Source organism: Macadamia integrifolia, unplaced genomic scaffold (genome assembly GCF_013358625.1).
Source record: "Macadamia integrifolia cultivar HAES 741 unplaced genomic scaffold, SCU_Mint_v3 scaffold31, whole genome shotgun sequence".
Lineage (NCBI taxonomy): Eukaryota > Viridiplantae > Streptophyta > Magnoliopsida > Proteales > Proteaceae > Macadamia > Macadamia integrifolia.
The window spans coordinates 791,537-806,872 of NW_024869204.1; the positions used below are offsets into that span (position 1 = coordinate 791,537).

At 40.8% G+C, this 15,336-nt stretch overlaps 1 non-coding gene across 1 annotated transcript; it reads right to left on the bottom strand.

Annotated features, from left to right (window-relative positions):
- Positions 1-6,459: 6,459 nt before the first annotated feature.
- On the bottom strand, positions 6,460-6,566 carry LOC122067763. Its single transcript, XR_006136869.1, has one exon. It is a non-coding gene; the product is annotated as a small nucleolar RNA R71 (small nucleolar RNA).
- Between the last annotated feature and the right edge of the window lie 8,770 nt (positions 6,567-15,336).

Consider the following 15,336-nt stretch of genomic DNA (forward strand, 5'->3'; position numbering starts at 1 on the left):
TTTGGAGTATTGTTTCAGGGAAGGGCCTTTTTCTTTGCTTTCATTTGGATTATCGTTTCAGGGAAGGGCTTCTACTACTATTATTCACTGTGATTATTGATTCTTTAGTCATCGAAGCAGATAGCATCATAGATTCATATGGGGTAGTTTCATGGGAGCATTGATTTGGAATGGATTGAGAGTGAATAATTTGGATATAAATTTTGAGGGGCCTTTCATGCTTGTGAAACTCTTGGTTGGACTTGGATTACCAATCTGACAAAAGGAAAACCTTGAAACTTGAAAGAACCCACTGAAATTCATGCTTCCCCAGTTTTGTTTCAAAGTGAAATTCAGTTTGGAAAAAACAAGTGAGTTTGTATTCAATGAAAATGGAATGTTTGGTCTGGAATTATCGGAAACAGTTGTATCAATACTCTTGTTCTGTTTTTGTTTAATGTTTATATGGTTTTTGCTTTTAAGGTGTTCTGGTTCTTTTATAGCTCCTAAATCTATCCAAAATAGTAAGAGTTTCCTGCAGCTGCAAGAAAATATCCGACCAATTGATTATTTTTCTGATGGCTACAAAGTACAAACGATTTCAACTTGCGACGATATGCTGACCGTATTTTCCTCGCAGGTGTGCCAGAATCCTTTCTAAAGGATTAAAATTAAAATCTGACTTCTGTCAAAGCGAAAATGAGTTCTCTCAATATGGTAAAGAGGGAATATTTGAGTGTTTTATAGTTGATGTGTTAGATCCCCTGCACAAATTCTTCGCTCCTCTTAAATAGTCTCCAAGCAATTTCGAACACATACGGATTGAAAAACCGCTCCCCACTTCTTCTCTCTTATCACAGTCGAAGCACACCTGCTGGATAAGATGACAAGTTAAAACACGTGGCCAACCCCTTAGACATTAATCCTCTTTACGCTTAATAAAACCCTTTTTTAGGACAATTACATGCCACGTACAAAAGTTAACTCAAAAGCCTAAATTATAGCTCCAACAATTGCCTCTCATAATCTATTATGCAATGCCATTAATTGGCTTAAAGTATGATAAATTATGGTTTCAAGCTTCACTTGTAGACACCCAATTATTCTACCTGCCCCGACAATGATGACAAACAAGAAACGATAGAGGTTCACACTCTATATCGGAGGAGAATTTAGGCTTTTTATGATGACCGAGATCCAGCAGCAATCCCAAAAACCCTAATTCAACCCGAAACCTACAATAACCTGAAAGCCTAATTCAGCTTAAAACCTTAAATCAGCCCAAAACCTTAATTCAACCCGAAACCCAAAAGTAACTTGAAATCCTAATCCGACCCGGGACCTTTTTTATATCCCATCTTGGGGCATGTGATATTAGTGTGTTATATACTGAAGAATTGATTTTAAGTACGTTTTGATAGTGTAGGAATGACATGAATAAGGATTGCCGGAATTCCCCAACTTGCAATAGGGCAGAAAATCCTTCCTTGAAAATCTTGAATTTTTATGAGCAGAAAAGAAGCTTGAAACCCACGCCAATGGATAGTGCTCGGGAGGATGATTTCGATGATATATCGCACGCAAAATCAGATCACCGGATCTCCCAGAATTGCTACCGGAAGTCAAATCGGGACAGATCGGACCAGCATTGGACCAAAGATCCTTCACGGGCCCGTAAAAATTTTGGCGGGCTGGCCAATTTTTCCTTTGAAAAAATACTGAAAAAAGCCGAGCCTGTGAAGCAATGCTTTTTCCGGTTGGTGGACCTGCCAAAAAAGATTACATTTTTGACAAGTCCATAAAGATGGGTCCAAAAGCCTATAAATAACGCCTCTTTTTACCATTTTTAGTGTGTGAAAGGAATATGGAGAGATCCCCCCCCCCTCTTTTGGTCTGTTTCCCCTTGTGAGAGGGCCTGGTGGGGAAGGAATGATCCTTTCCCCAATTAGTAGCCTCCCTTACTATTTTTAGTATGTTCTTTCACCTGATCATCAACCATTACCATTTTTAGCCTAGGCAGACGTTCGGTCCGAGGCCGAAGTTCTGCACGAGTGGGTGTAAACACCCAATTTTGTTATCCACCCAGGCAGTGATGACATACAGGTAATGATCAAGGTTCGAGCTTCACATCAGAAGGGAATATAGGCCTTTGGTGATGATCAAGATGATGGCAGTAACTCGAGAATCAACCCGAAACCCTAATTTGAAACCCGAAAGTGGCCCGAGTCAGCTCAAAAACCTAATACAACTTGAAACCCTAATCCGACCCCCGATCAATTTCGGACCTGATCTTGTGGAACTTGATTCTAGCATGTTATATGCTGATGAATTAGTTCTAAGTACTCCTCGATGGTGCTGGAACAACATGTTATATGCTGTAAGCAGGTAGAGCATCGTGCTCTGATACCACTGTTGTCACACCCTACTCTCACAAAACTGAGTCGGTGACCGAGTTAACTCCAGATAACTCACAAACCTGTCAGGATCAACAATGCAGTAACCACTATACAACATACATCTACTAAAGTAAGATAAGACTCGTATTTTCAGCGGAAGACTAGTTCATAATAATACCAGTAATTGTTCCTCAAATACTTGATACCAAAATTGAGTTATAAAAGTTATATACATATGGGCTCGAAGGCATGATATATACATAAAAATATATAATAATTTAAGCATTAAGTCATCAAAATGGTACATCAAAAGAATAAAAAAGAATCAATCTGGAGTCACTACTGCCATGCAGCACAATCCTCACACGTGTAACTAGTACCGTGCTCGAACTCATTAGGGACCCACCAGTCTTCGGAGGGATACTCCACAGTGAGACCCGGCTCCTGATCTTCAAGCGGGTAGCCTACAAAATCACCTAAAAAGATTTGTGCAAGTGGGATGAGCTCACCAGCCCAGTAAGTGGAAAGGAAGACCACACAAGCAGTCACAATACAAATGAACCTATATGTATGCAATTAATTTTAATCCTATTCACCTAAACAACATTACTAGGTCATAGGTTATGTGCTACTCACAACCACAGTGCGCATATGCCCTGGTTACGAGCTGCGAACCCCATCTCATGATACGCCCATAGGGTTGTCAGAGAAAGCCCACCGTTGGTACCGGAATGCAAATACAAGCTGACTCCCGACAATTTAAATGATAGAAAGTAAATGGGTGACTCCACCCGAAATAAAATCAGTACGATCGACCCTCTAAGTATACCGTCGGGGTTATCAATTGTCCTAGCGATCAGTCGTGTGCATTTTTAACCGCTGCAGGAGTCCGACAACCATGACCCGATGCTTCCCCCTAATGGTAATCCAACACATAAACCCCTGTTGGGAAAGATCATAGCACAAAGAGGTATATCAATCCTAGCCACATCCTCTATATGAGATAGTACGATTACACGATGGCACCACGTCCCATTACACGAGCTACCATGCACTCATTTTCAAGTCGGCTACGACATCTAATTTAGCATACATATCATGTCTAAATGAGATTCCTCCATCACATACATCAAAACGATAGCATATTTTGTAAATGCACATACAATGCATGAAATATGGAATGCGTGATGTCTAGTCTACACACAAGTGACATGACGACATGGCTAGACTAACACATGTTAAGTGATGTATAAACCTCTGGACTCCCTACTTACTTGTATAAGTACGCGGTGCTTGGACTCAGTACGTAGGAGATCTGATGTGTGGGTATGCGTATAACGAATGTAACCTATCATAAACATAATGATTTATCATTTCACTATTTTGAGATCAAAATCATCATGATTGAACACTCAGATCAGTTTAGAATCACAAATGGGGGTTGTCCATTTAATTTGGGCCCATTCTGGGCATTTTGGCCTAAGTGGGACTGAGACTATGATAGACCCACTTGTTTGATACTCGCCAATTAGGCCAGAGACTCAAAACTAAGTTCTGGGCACACAGGTGGGTCTGAGACCCACCGGTGTGACACCCCCCAGTCAGAAAAGGGGAATTTTGCTATTATCTTCCCATCTTCTCTCTGGCTTGGGGAACTTGTTTGGGGTCGATCCAACGACGTCAATCCCTCATCTAAGGTCCACTCATACTTTCACAACCTAGGTCTAAGATCGAATCAAAAGAAAAAGGAGGATTCTTACCTCTTTTCTCAAGAACACCAATGAAAACCAATTTCACTCCTTTAGCTCAAGAACTCTCAAAAACTCTAAATCTTCCCCAACACTCCTTCCAAATCTTTCAAAATCATTGTACACACCTTCCATTAGACCCTAGATTCGATTACCAAGTAGGATTAGCAAGATTCAAGTGGATTTTTGCCCAAAAATCAAAAGAGGGTTTAAGAAAGGGGTTTTCCTAAGAATCCTTGGAATATGTACAATACCAATCTCAAATTGAAGATCCCAGCAAGCAAATCATCATTCCGGCCTCAAAATGTTAAGACCCGGCTCCGGTGAAGCTCTATGATCGATTCCCTTCTTCTTTCTTCTTCCTTTTCCTTTCTTCTTTCTCTCTCTCTCTCTCTCTCTCTTCTTTACTTTCTCCCACTAATGAACTAGCATTAATGAGGGAGGAAAGCAATAAATATCTCCCTTTTATACCTGGGCTCCCAAAATATCTTTTAGTCATAGGTGGGTGTCTCTTAGGTGGGTATCTCAGGTGGGTCTATCTCAGGTGGGTACTTCTCAAGTGGGTATCTCATATGGGTATATCTCAGGTGGGTATCGTAGCCCCCTAGTGTCATACCTTCCAGTCAGCCCATTTATTAGTGTTCCACTTGGGCTTCAATAGGAATAAGCTCCCACATTTAATTAAATTACGTAGGCACCCATAAATACTAGTACATACATTTACTCCTTGTACATGGCCTCATAATGCATGCAAGTGCAAGGCTTGGGTGCACATATTACACTTGGTACTCGTTCGGTCATGTCGGGCCATCCCGAGTTCAAGGTCACTCTTGCTACCATATTCCATATGGCACTTGCATCGGTTCTCCCTGGTTCAGCCCATGTATGATCAAACCAAGTCAATATAAGTAATTAGACTGGGTTTAGAAAGTAGGGTATTACATTACCACCCCTTTTTAAAAATTTCATCCCCGAAATTGTAGTACCTAGTTGTTTGAAAAGATGAGGATACAAGGCTTGAATATTATCCTCTTTCTCCAAAGACGCCTCTTCGATTGGTTGGTTTTCCTACCGAATCTTCACAAAAGCGATAGAGCGGTTGCAGAGAGTTTTCACCTTCCGGTCTAAGATCTCAGCCAGATGTTCTTTATATGTCATATCAGCTTCTAAGTATTTCGGTTCCACGGGTAGCACGTGAGATGGATCATGAATGTACCGCTTCAACATGGATACATGGAATACATTGTAAACACTACTGAGGGAAGGTGGTAATGCCAACATGCATGCTACTACCCAACTCACTTCAAAATCTCAAAGGCCCAATATATCTCGGACTTAACTTGCCTCTCTTGTGGAATCTGTGAAGATCTTTGGTAGGAGATATTTTGGGGAGCACCTTCTCTCCCTCTTGGAATTCCATTTCCTTCCTACGGCTATCTGCATAGCTCTTTTGACGTGACTGGGCTGCTTTAATACTTTCTTTAATGACATCAACTTTATCGCGTGTCATCTGAATCATCTTTGTTCTAGGCATTCGGCGTTCACCTACTTTGTTTTATATTTTTCCTTTTCTTTTATTGAATTCTTGAGAAGAACAACTTACAATAATAGTTGTATCAGTGGAGGTCGCCATGCCTCACAGTATGATAAAGACAGGTTTTGCCCTGTAGCAGTACCTCAGGAATTGACCTGAGCAACCCTGGATCCCTGCCAGTAAGCTCCCAAAAAACCAAAAAAATAAATCAAAAAAATCAAAAAAAAATCAAAAAATAAAAAAAATAAAAAAAAAGAGTTTTGCTATCCATTCTTTTGTGCTTGTCTTACTTTAGTTGCGGGTAGTTTTCTATTGCATGAGTGTTAGGTGGGTACGTAATACTAAGAATCGGTTAGAAAGAAGAGATCCAACAAGTAGTGACCCTATACGTTTGCTCTCTTTAAAACCCTTCAATATGGGAGACCAACAGCAAAACCCTTCACCTAAATCTCTGAAAGATAGGTTCTACCCTGCTAGAACAGCCCAACCTTCCTGTATAGTTCTACCACAAGCCCAGGGCAATAATTTTGAACTCAAATCTCAATACATCACTATGTTGCCCCACTTCCATGGGTTGACCTCTGAGGATGCATACCTATTTCTAAGGGAATTTGAAGAGGTATGTGTTCTAATTAAGATCCAACAGCTTTCTGATGATGCTGTTAAGCTTAGGTTTATCACTTTTGCATTGAAAGACCAAGCTAAGAAGTGGTTGTATGGATTACCCACAAATTCCATAACCTCATGGGAACAGTTCACAGTTGTCTTCCTTAAGAAGTTTTTCCCAACTCACAAGACCAATAAGCTTAGAAGTGATATCCTTCAGTTTAGGCAAAAGCCTAGTGAGTCATTTTCCAAACTTATGGAGAGATTCAAGGATCTACTCCAAGAATGCCCTCACCATGGCCTAGACCTATGGCATTTATGTCAAATAATTTATGAGGGTATTGATTACCCAACTAAACAAATGATAGAGTCTATGTGCCCTGAGGGATTCACATCCTTTACAGATGAAGGAAAGGCATGGGAATTCTTACTTGACTTAGCTGACAAAACCCGTGAGTGGGAATCAACCCAAGAGAGTGAAAGAACCATAGGAGGAAAAGGATATTTTGTGGATGGGATAGTAGCCAAGGAAGCCCATTTGGATAGCCTAATCAAGAGGATTGAGGCTATTGTTCCTAGAGAGCCATCATCAGTCAATTTGGTTAAGATTTGTGCTTGGTGCCAGTCCCCTGGACATGTCATAGAAGAATGCCCCAACACCTCTGGGGGCACTTCTAATGATAGTGTTAATGCCTTATACCAGAATAATCCATATAGTAACACCTACAATCCAGGATGGAGAAATCACCCAAATTTCTCTTGGAATCAGGGCAACCAAGCAGGACCTTCCAATTTCTATAATCAAGGTCAACCTGGACCCCAAAGGCCTCCCTTTGCACAACAATCTTTTTCCCAAAATACTTTTCCTAGGTCAAATGTAGGACCTCAGGCGAGTTTTCCTAGGGCCCCTCTTCTATCATCTTATCAGCAACCCCCTGGGTTTACCAACACTGGAGAGGCAAGTAGAATAAGTGACTTGGAAAAAAATATGGCCCTCCTCATGACAAGCCATCAAAATCTTACGAGAGAACTTACCCAAGTTGTCTCAATTATGCGTGAGAGGGAGAAAGGAACTTTACCCAGTCAACCAGAGCCTAACCCTAGGCATCATCAGCCTGTTAGTTCACAAGGACCAACTAATGCACCACTGAATATAGTACAAGGTCAGACTCAACAAGGGCCCTCTAACCAATGTAATGTTGTTTATGCCCTTAGGAGTGGTAGAGAGTACCTACAGAGCGTTCCTAAATCTTCCCCATCTATTACTCCTGTTAACTCTTCTTCAATTGAGGACACAAGTGTGTCTCTTGTTCCAGGTTCGTCTGATGAACCTAAAGATTTTTCTGAAACTAAAGATGATTTGGGTGAGGAAACCAAAAATGATTCTTCTGAACAGGGGCAAATCCCTAACAGTCCTTATGTTCATCCTGTCCCATTTCCTAATCGCTTGGTAAACAAAAAGAAGACTGCTTCCATGGATAAAATTTTAGAAGTCTTCAAAAAGGTAGAAGTGAACATCCCTCTTTTGGATGCTATATCCCAGATCCCCGCCTATGCAAAGGTACTGAAAGATTTGTGTACTCACAAACGTATCACTAGTGTGCCCAAAAAGGCGTTCTTGGCAGGTAACATTAGTTCCATAATTACTCAGCCCATAGCAGCCAAGTATAAGGATCCAGGGAGCCCTACCATATCTTGTGTCATAGGCAACACCTATATTGAGCATGCCTTACTTGACCTTGGCGCAAGTGTGAATCTTTTACCTTACCATGTGTACAAGCAACTAGGATTGGGAGAATTGAAAGCCACTGGAACTACTCTTCAGTTGGCAGATAGGTCTGTTAAGATTCCTAAAGGGATGGTTGAGGATGTCTTACTAAAGGTGGGGGAATTTATTTTCCCTGTTGATTTCATTGTGTTAGATACTAAGCCCTTCTCAACCAAGGATGAGATCCCAATAATTCTAGGAAGACCATTATTGGCTACCAGTAATGCATTAATCAATTGCAGGAATGGTTTCCTAAGATTATCTTTTGGTAACCAAACTGTTGAGTTTAACATGTTTAGGATTGGCAAGCAACCACATATGGAAGAAGAGATCAATATGCTTGAGGATTTTTTGGATTTTTCTGATGATTTAGTTACCAACTTTGATATTGATTTTGATTCAGAATTCCAAGAGTGTATGGATGAGTTGGATGATGATAGTGAAAATTTCTTTTCTAAAGTCTTGGGTCTTCACACACTCGTGGAGCCCTTAGGACCCCTTTCCAATTCCATTCCCAAACCTTCCATAGTTGAGCCCCCTAAGCTAGATCTTAAGGAGTTGCCATCTAATTTGAGGTATGCTTTCCTAGGGCCTGACCAGACTCTTCCTGTAATAATTTCTTCAAATTTGACTTCTAGCCAGGAAGAGGAGTTACTTAAAGTGTTAAAAGATAATAAGGAAGCCCTAGGTTGGACCATGGCTGATATCAAGGGTATAAGCCCTTCTATTGTGCAACATCATATACATCTTATGGAGGATTCCAAACCATCCACAGAACCCCAAAGAAGAGCTAACCCAGTGATGATGGAAGCTATTAAGAAAGAGATCCTAAGGTGCTTGGATCATGGAATAATTTATCCTATTTCTGACAGCCAATGGGTAAGCCCAGTTCACGTAGTGCCTAAGAAGTCTGGTATGACTGTAGTTCCTAATGCCAACAATGAGTTGATCCCTACCCGTGTCCAAACAGGATGGCGAGTGTGCATAGACTACAGGAAGTTAAATGCGGCAACCTGGAAGGACCACTTCCCATTGTCATTCATTGACCAGATGTTAGAGAGGTTAGCTGGACATGAATACTATTGCTTTCTTGATGGATATTCCGGCTATAACCAAATCCCAATTGCTTTAAACCAAATCCCAATTGCTTTAGAGGACCAACATAAGACCACTTTTACATGCCCATATGGAACATTTGCTTACAGGCGTATGCCCTTTGGGCTTTGCAATGCCCCTGCTACGTTCCAACGATGCATGATGAGCATTTTTTCTGACATGGTCGAAAAATTCTTAGAAGTATTTATGGATGACTTTTCAATTCATTGGAATTCCTATTCTGAATGTCGTCATCATCTTTCCCTAGTTTTGAAAATGTGCATATCTAAGAATTTGGTTTTGAATTGGGAGAAATGCCATTTTATGGTTAAATCTGGTATTGTTTTAGACCATGTAATATCCAAGGAGGGAATTAAGGTAGATAGAGCCAAAGTGGATTTAATTGATAATTTACCACCTCCTCAATCTGTTAAGGATGTTCGGTCTTTTCTAGGGCATGCAGGCTTCTACAGAAGGTTTATTAAGAACTTTAGTCAGTTAGCCCGACCTCTCACCTCATTACTTGTCAAAGATCAGATTTTTGAGTTTTCCAAAGAGTGCCTAGAATCCTTCAAGCAACTTAAGAAGGAGTTGACCAATGCACCCATTGTTCAACCACCTGTTTGGACTGAACCTTTTGAACTGATGTGTGATGCTTCAGATTTTGCCATAGGAGCAGTTTTAGGTCAAAGGATTAATAAGTTGCCCACTGTCATTTACTATGCTAGTAGGACCTTAAATGATGCACATCTCAATTATACAACCACTGAAAAAGAATTTTTAGCTGTTGTGTTTGCATTAGAAAAGTTTCGGTCTTACTTAGTTGGTTCACATGTGGTGGTGTATACTGATCATTCTGCCCTCAGATACCTAGTTCAGAGGAAGGATGCCAAAGCCCGTCTCATTAGGTGGGTTTTACTTTTGCAAGAGTTTGATTTAGAAATTAGGGATAAGAAAGGAGTTGAAAACCTAGTTGCAGACCATTTACCCCGGCTTCCCAATTCCTTGACTGTTGATTCTCCAGTCAACGAGAACTTTCCAGATGAACAATTATTTGCAATGTCCAGTGAACCATGGTTTGCCGACATTGTCAACTTCTTAGTTTCAGGTGTGACTCCGGATCACTGGTCCACTCAAGATAAGTATAGGTTTCATTCCCAAGTTAAACACTTTTTCTGGGATGATCCTTATTTGTTTAAGATATGTCCGGATCAGATTATCCGACGATGTGTTCCTGATCATGAGCAACATTCTATTCTCTCTTTTTGTCATGATCATGCATGTGGTGGACACTTTGGACCTAAGAAGACTGCCGCAAAGGTTCTCCAATGCGGATTTTATTGGCCCACTCTTTTTAGAGATGCTTTTGATTTTTGCAAGGCTTGCCCCGCCTGCCAATCTTTTGGCCGTATCAATAAAAGGAACATGATGCCCCTCAACCCTATTTTGGTAGTTGAGATCTTTGATGTTTGGGGCATCGATTTTATGGGACCATTCCCTAATTCTTTGGGAATTTGTACATACTTTTGGCCGTTGATTATGTTTCTAAATGGATAGAGGCCATACATTGTAAAACTAATGACCACAAAGTGGTGGTCCAGTTTCTCAAAGAGAACATTTTTTCCCGCTTTGGTGCACCACGTGCAATAATTAGTGATAGGGGTACTCATTTTTGTAATCGGCATTTTGAGGTTTTGATGAAAAAGTATGGGGTCACTCATAAGTTATTTACCCCTTATCACCCCTAAACTAGTGGCCAAGTGGAGGTGTCTAATAGGCAGATCAAACAAATCTTGGAGAAAACTGTTAATCCCAACCGTAAGGATTGGTCCCTTAGGCTCATTGATGCCGTGTGGGCCCATCATACTGCATTCAAGACTGACCTTGGCCAGTCTCCCTACCGTTTGATGTATGGGAAAGCTTGTCACTTACCAGTTGAGTTGGAGCATAAGGCTTTTTGGGCTATTAAGAAGCTTAACTTTGATTTGTCTAATGCGGGAATTCATCGTAGGCTCCAACTATCTGAGTTGGAGGAACTTAGGAATGATGCCTATGAATGTTCTAGGATTTACAAGGAAAAGACCAAAGCTTTCCATGATAAGCACATTCTGTGCAAATCTTTTGCAATTGGTGATAAGGTCTTATTGTACAACTCTTGATTGCATCTTTTTCCTGGTAAGCTTAGATCCCGATGGGATGACCCATTTATTGCCCATAATGTAGATCCCCATGGGGCTGTGGAGATTTTGAATCCAGGAACAGGGGTAATTTCGAAGGTTAATGGTCAGCGTTTGAAACTGTTCCTCGAGTTTCCTACTACTAGTAGTGAAGAGGTCATGGATCTCCATGAACATCTTTACACTGATGACTAATTTTTAATCAGGTATGACCCCCTTGCATTGTCTTTGCTTTTAATTTTTTCCATGCATTGAGGACATTGCATGACTTAAGTGTGGGGGAGGGAAACCAGTTTTTGTTTTTTTCTTTCACTTTGTTTTGTTTGTTTTTCTTTTTATTTTTGAGCTTGCTAAGGGTGAAGTTCTACTTTGGCATTTGGCTAATGATCAGACCATTCGGATGCTTGATGTATGAAAATAAAAGTTTTGACGAAGGTACCCATTTTGAACGTATAAAACCCTGTTGAGAAGAAAGAAACAAGCATGTGTCTGGAGATGGGACTTTCTTTTGAAAAATAAGAGACCCCTGTTTTATGGTGATGGACCATATGTAAGTCTGTGGGTTCCTTGTACTTTTGATTTGGAGTTGAGACCTTCTTTTTAATTTGGCATGGGTTGACAAATGCACAATTTAAAATGAAATGTGAAATGTGGTATAAAGAAGAATAAGAGTTGATTCCCTTGGAACTAGACAGGGCATTGCGCCTCAGGAAGCGTGGTGTCTTGATCGAAATTCCTTGGGAGGAAACTTCTGAAGTAACTCTAGCATCACTGCCTTTGCGGACATATGCAAAAAGCGAAGCTACATAGTAACTTGGGTGTCTGGTGTTTGCTCCACCATGTCATTCAGGCCAAAAGTAGTGGAGTAGAATAGAGTTTATTAAGCAGAAAAAAAAAGAGAAAAAAAATGTGCAAATGTCATTATTGCTTGGTAACATGTTTGGTCAAAAACACTCCAACGCTTTAGTCATTGGTTCCCTATTTCTTCACAAGTGGTTTTGCCTTAAGATAATGATGTTTTGGAAGAGATGAGGTGAGTTCCAAATTAAGAAATATGCTAGTGCCTGGAATTGATAAAGGGTAATAAAAGTTCAAGTGTGGGGGTCCCTTGTAAGAGAAATTATCTTTGCTCCGGATCGGTATGAACCTTACCTTTAGCCAAAGTTGGGATTTATTTATTTTGAATTTTGGGTGTATATTCACTGCAAACACCCACGAGACACAACTCGTCCACTAGGGGTGACCTAGGGGTTTAAAGGCTTGTTGTACATGCTGAGTGCAACCGTGATTCCTACAAAAGTGAGTTAGGTTTTTTTTTGTTTTTATTCTTTTCTTTTTGTTTTGCTCGAGGACTAGCAAAGTTTAAGTGTGGGGGAATTCTGATGAGCACATTTATGTGTGAAATCTAGGGTAGTAAAACATGCATTTTACATATTTAGAATGGAGCTACCTTGGGTTTTACTTTCTTTTTGCAGGTTTTATATTTTCAAGGCCTTAAGGACTATCAAATGCTATATCTTCAATTTTACACGTAAAGAGGTCCTATTTCTTTTCATGGTTGCGAAGAGGATGAAATTCTGAGCAAGATGGACGTGTTCAATTAAAAGTACACATTCGTTTGGTCACCTATACAAATGATTATTCTTTTCGGGCCAGAAAAAGAATAATGGATCAGAACTGAACCGAGATGCAGAACCAGCCCGTTTGCAATTGTCCCAAAGGTACAAGGAATACTCCAAATACCAACAAGGATCGATGGACCACATCATTAATTGATTGAAGATTCGTTTTTGGTTACAACAACTACCTAGTGTAGTTGGTGAGCTATGGTGTACAAAATTCCCTTGCTCACCAAGAGGTCTCAAGTTCGAATCTCATGGTTGTTTTTTTTAGAGAATTTTGTTGAAGATTTCCTGCTTTTCACTCACTTAAAGCACTAAGGGCATGGAGGGGATTTCCACATCAAATTAGTGTTGGGTCCCGATTGACACTGAGAGGGGGGGTGAATCAGTGTGCCAAATATTTTTTCACTTTCCAACTGTACCCCTGATGTGGCAATCACTATTTGCACTTCAATAGCACAATCTATTGATGCTGCCCAGAGCTGCTATGTATACTACTGACCATTCTTACTGTTGCATGAAACTTACTCACATAACCTGTATTGCTGCCTAGAGCTGTCCCATAAACTTCACACGGTAATCACTGTCACATACATACACAGTCGTATGCACATCCACACTGCACCACCAAGTGGTCAGGTCTACCAGATGTACACACCCATTCTGCAGCCAAGCACTCCAATCCACAATAGAAATACGAACATATACATCCACAACACAAGAAATACGTGCTTCGGCCAGTTGCCTACATGCACGGAGTAATGCCCACTGTCGGGCTCAGTATTTACTCAATACTAATTATGACTGCACCCACAGCCAAGGGAACACATTCCCAGTTTCCACCAATGACATACAATGGCTAGGTCTTCACCCTAGTTTTCTCAGAATGATCTGAGAGGCCGCACCCACGACAAATAGGTTTAGGTAGTTGTACCTACCAAGGAACACATAGCCCCTGTGTCCAGCACCCACTGAACACTAATAAAATCAAGTTGGGCTTATAACAATGCCCTATAGTGAAGCACTCACACATACAAATTTCCCCCAAATAGACTACAACTATCACTTAGGCATTTTATCAAACATCTTGCCTACAATGATTTATAATAATGGAAATTTGGCAAAAGTGAGGTTACCTTGACAAGGAGTAACCATCGGAGATGCAATAATGTCGATCTCCACTTGATGCGGACCACAATCACGTTGTCTCGGTGCCGCCAATGCTTCAACCCCGGTTGGCACTTGGGTTTCTTGAAGCAACTCACAAGAACCAAATTCTAGGTTCTTCTTCTTCTTCTTTCTTTTCTCCTTGTCTTTACTTTCATGGAGTAACAATGGCATTCACATTCACATTCACACACACACAAAGAGAGGAAAAAACTTCTTCTCTATTTCCCTCTTCTTCTCTTCTCTTCTCTTCTATTTTCTTTTCTTTTCTCTTGGCAACAACCAATAGAACTTGCTACCTTGGTTTCCAGCAGCTTCCTAAGCCTCTAATGGTGGCTATGGATGAAGTGCAAGAGGATGGAAGTGTTTCATTCAAACATTTAGCCTTCCACGAGCTTCAACTCGTTTTTCCGACCACCTCAGCAACCCTTCTACCGGATTTCTTCCCTCTGATATGTAGAGCTCGGAGAGATGAAGAATCTCCAACTTGAATCACCCAAATCGGAGTTAAAATGAGAGAGTTATGACCTTTTGAAGTTGGAGCAATGAAATAGCCCGAAATGGAATCTTCGTACGGGCGGCGTAGGCTACACCGGCGGCGCGCGCAACAGGGGCGAGATCTGACCGTAGATCTCATATAAGAGATCTTATAATCCAAGCCGTCCAATTAAACCAACGGACAACAGATCCAAACCGTTAGATTTGAATCTCGATGACGTCATCATGACGTAGGCGCTGACATCGTCAGAAGTGTTGTCGATCTATGATTGGTTACTTTTCCGGATTTTAAGGGAGCTTGTCTCCCACTCACAAAAGTAAATATGCATATTGACCGTTGGATCCGAATCTTCCATGATGGCTTTAATCAGATTTCATGAGATCATTAAGATCGGAATCCTTTTTATGCTTTCTATACACGCGCGAAACACAATAACATACCTTGATATAGTGTAGCGCCAGTGCATCAAGAATTATGCATCTAACCAATCAAATCCCACGCGCAAGCATCTATCTCGTCCATATCACACCAAAATCTCAGCAGCCTTTGGATGGGCATCAAGCCTACGTGGTCGAATCTTGGCCGTCCATTTCACTTCCCTTTACTCCTCTTTATTACAATCAAGCCCCTGCCTCCATATGTTTCAGTGCTTAAAGACCCCTTGCAACTCAGACCTTCAAAATATTTAAATTACACAAAAGCCCTTCGAATGTCAAAAATAAATTCCGAAAAATCCACCCAACCC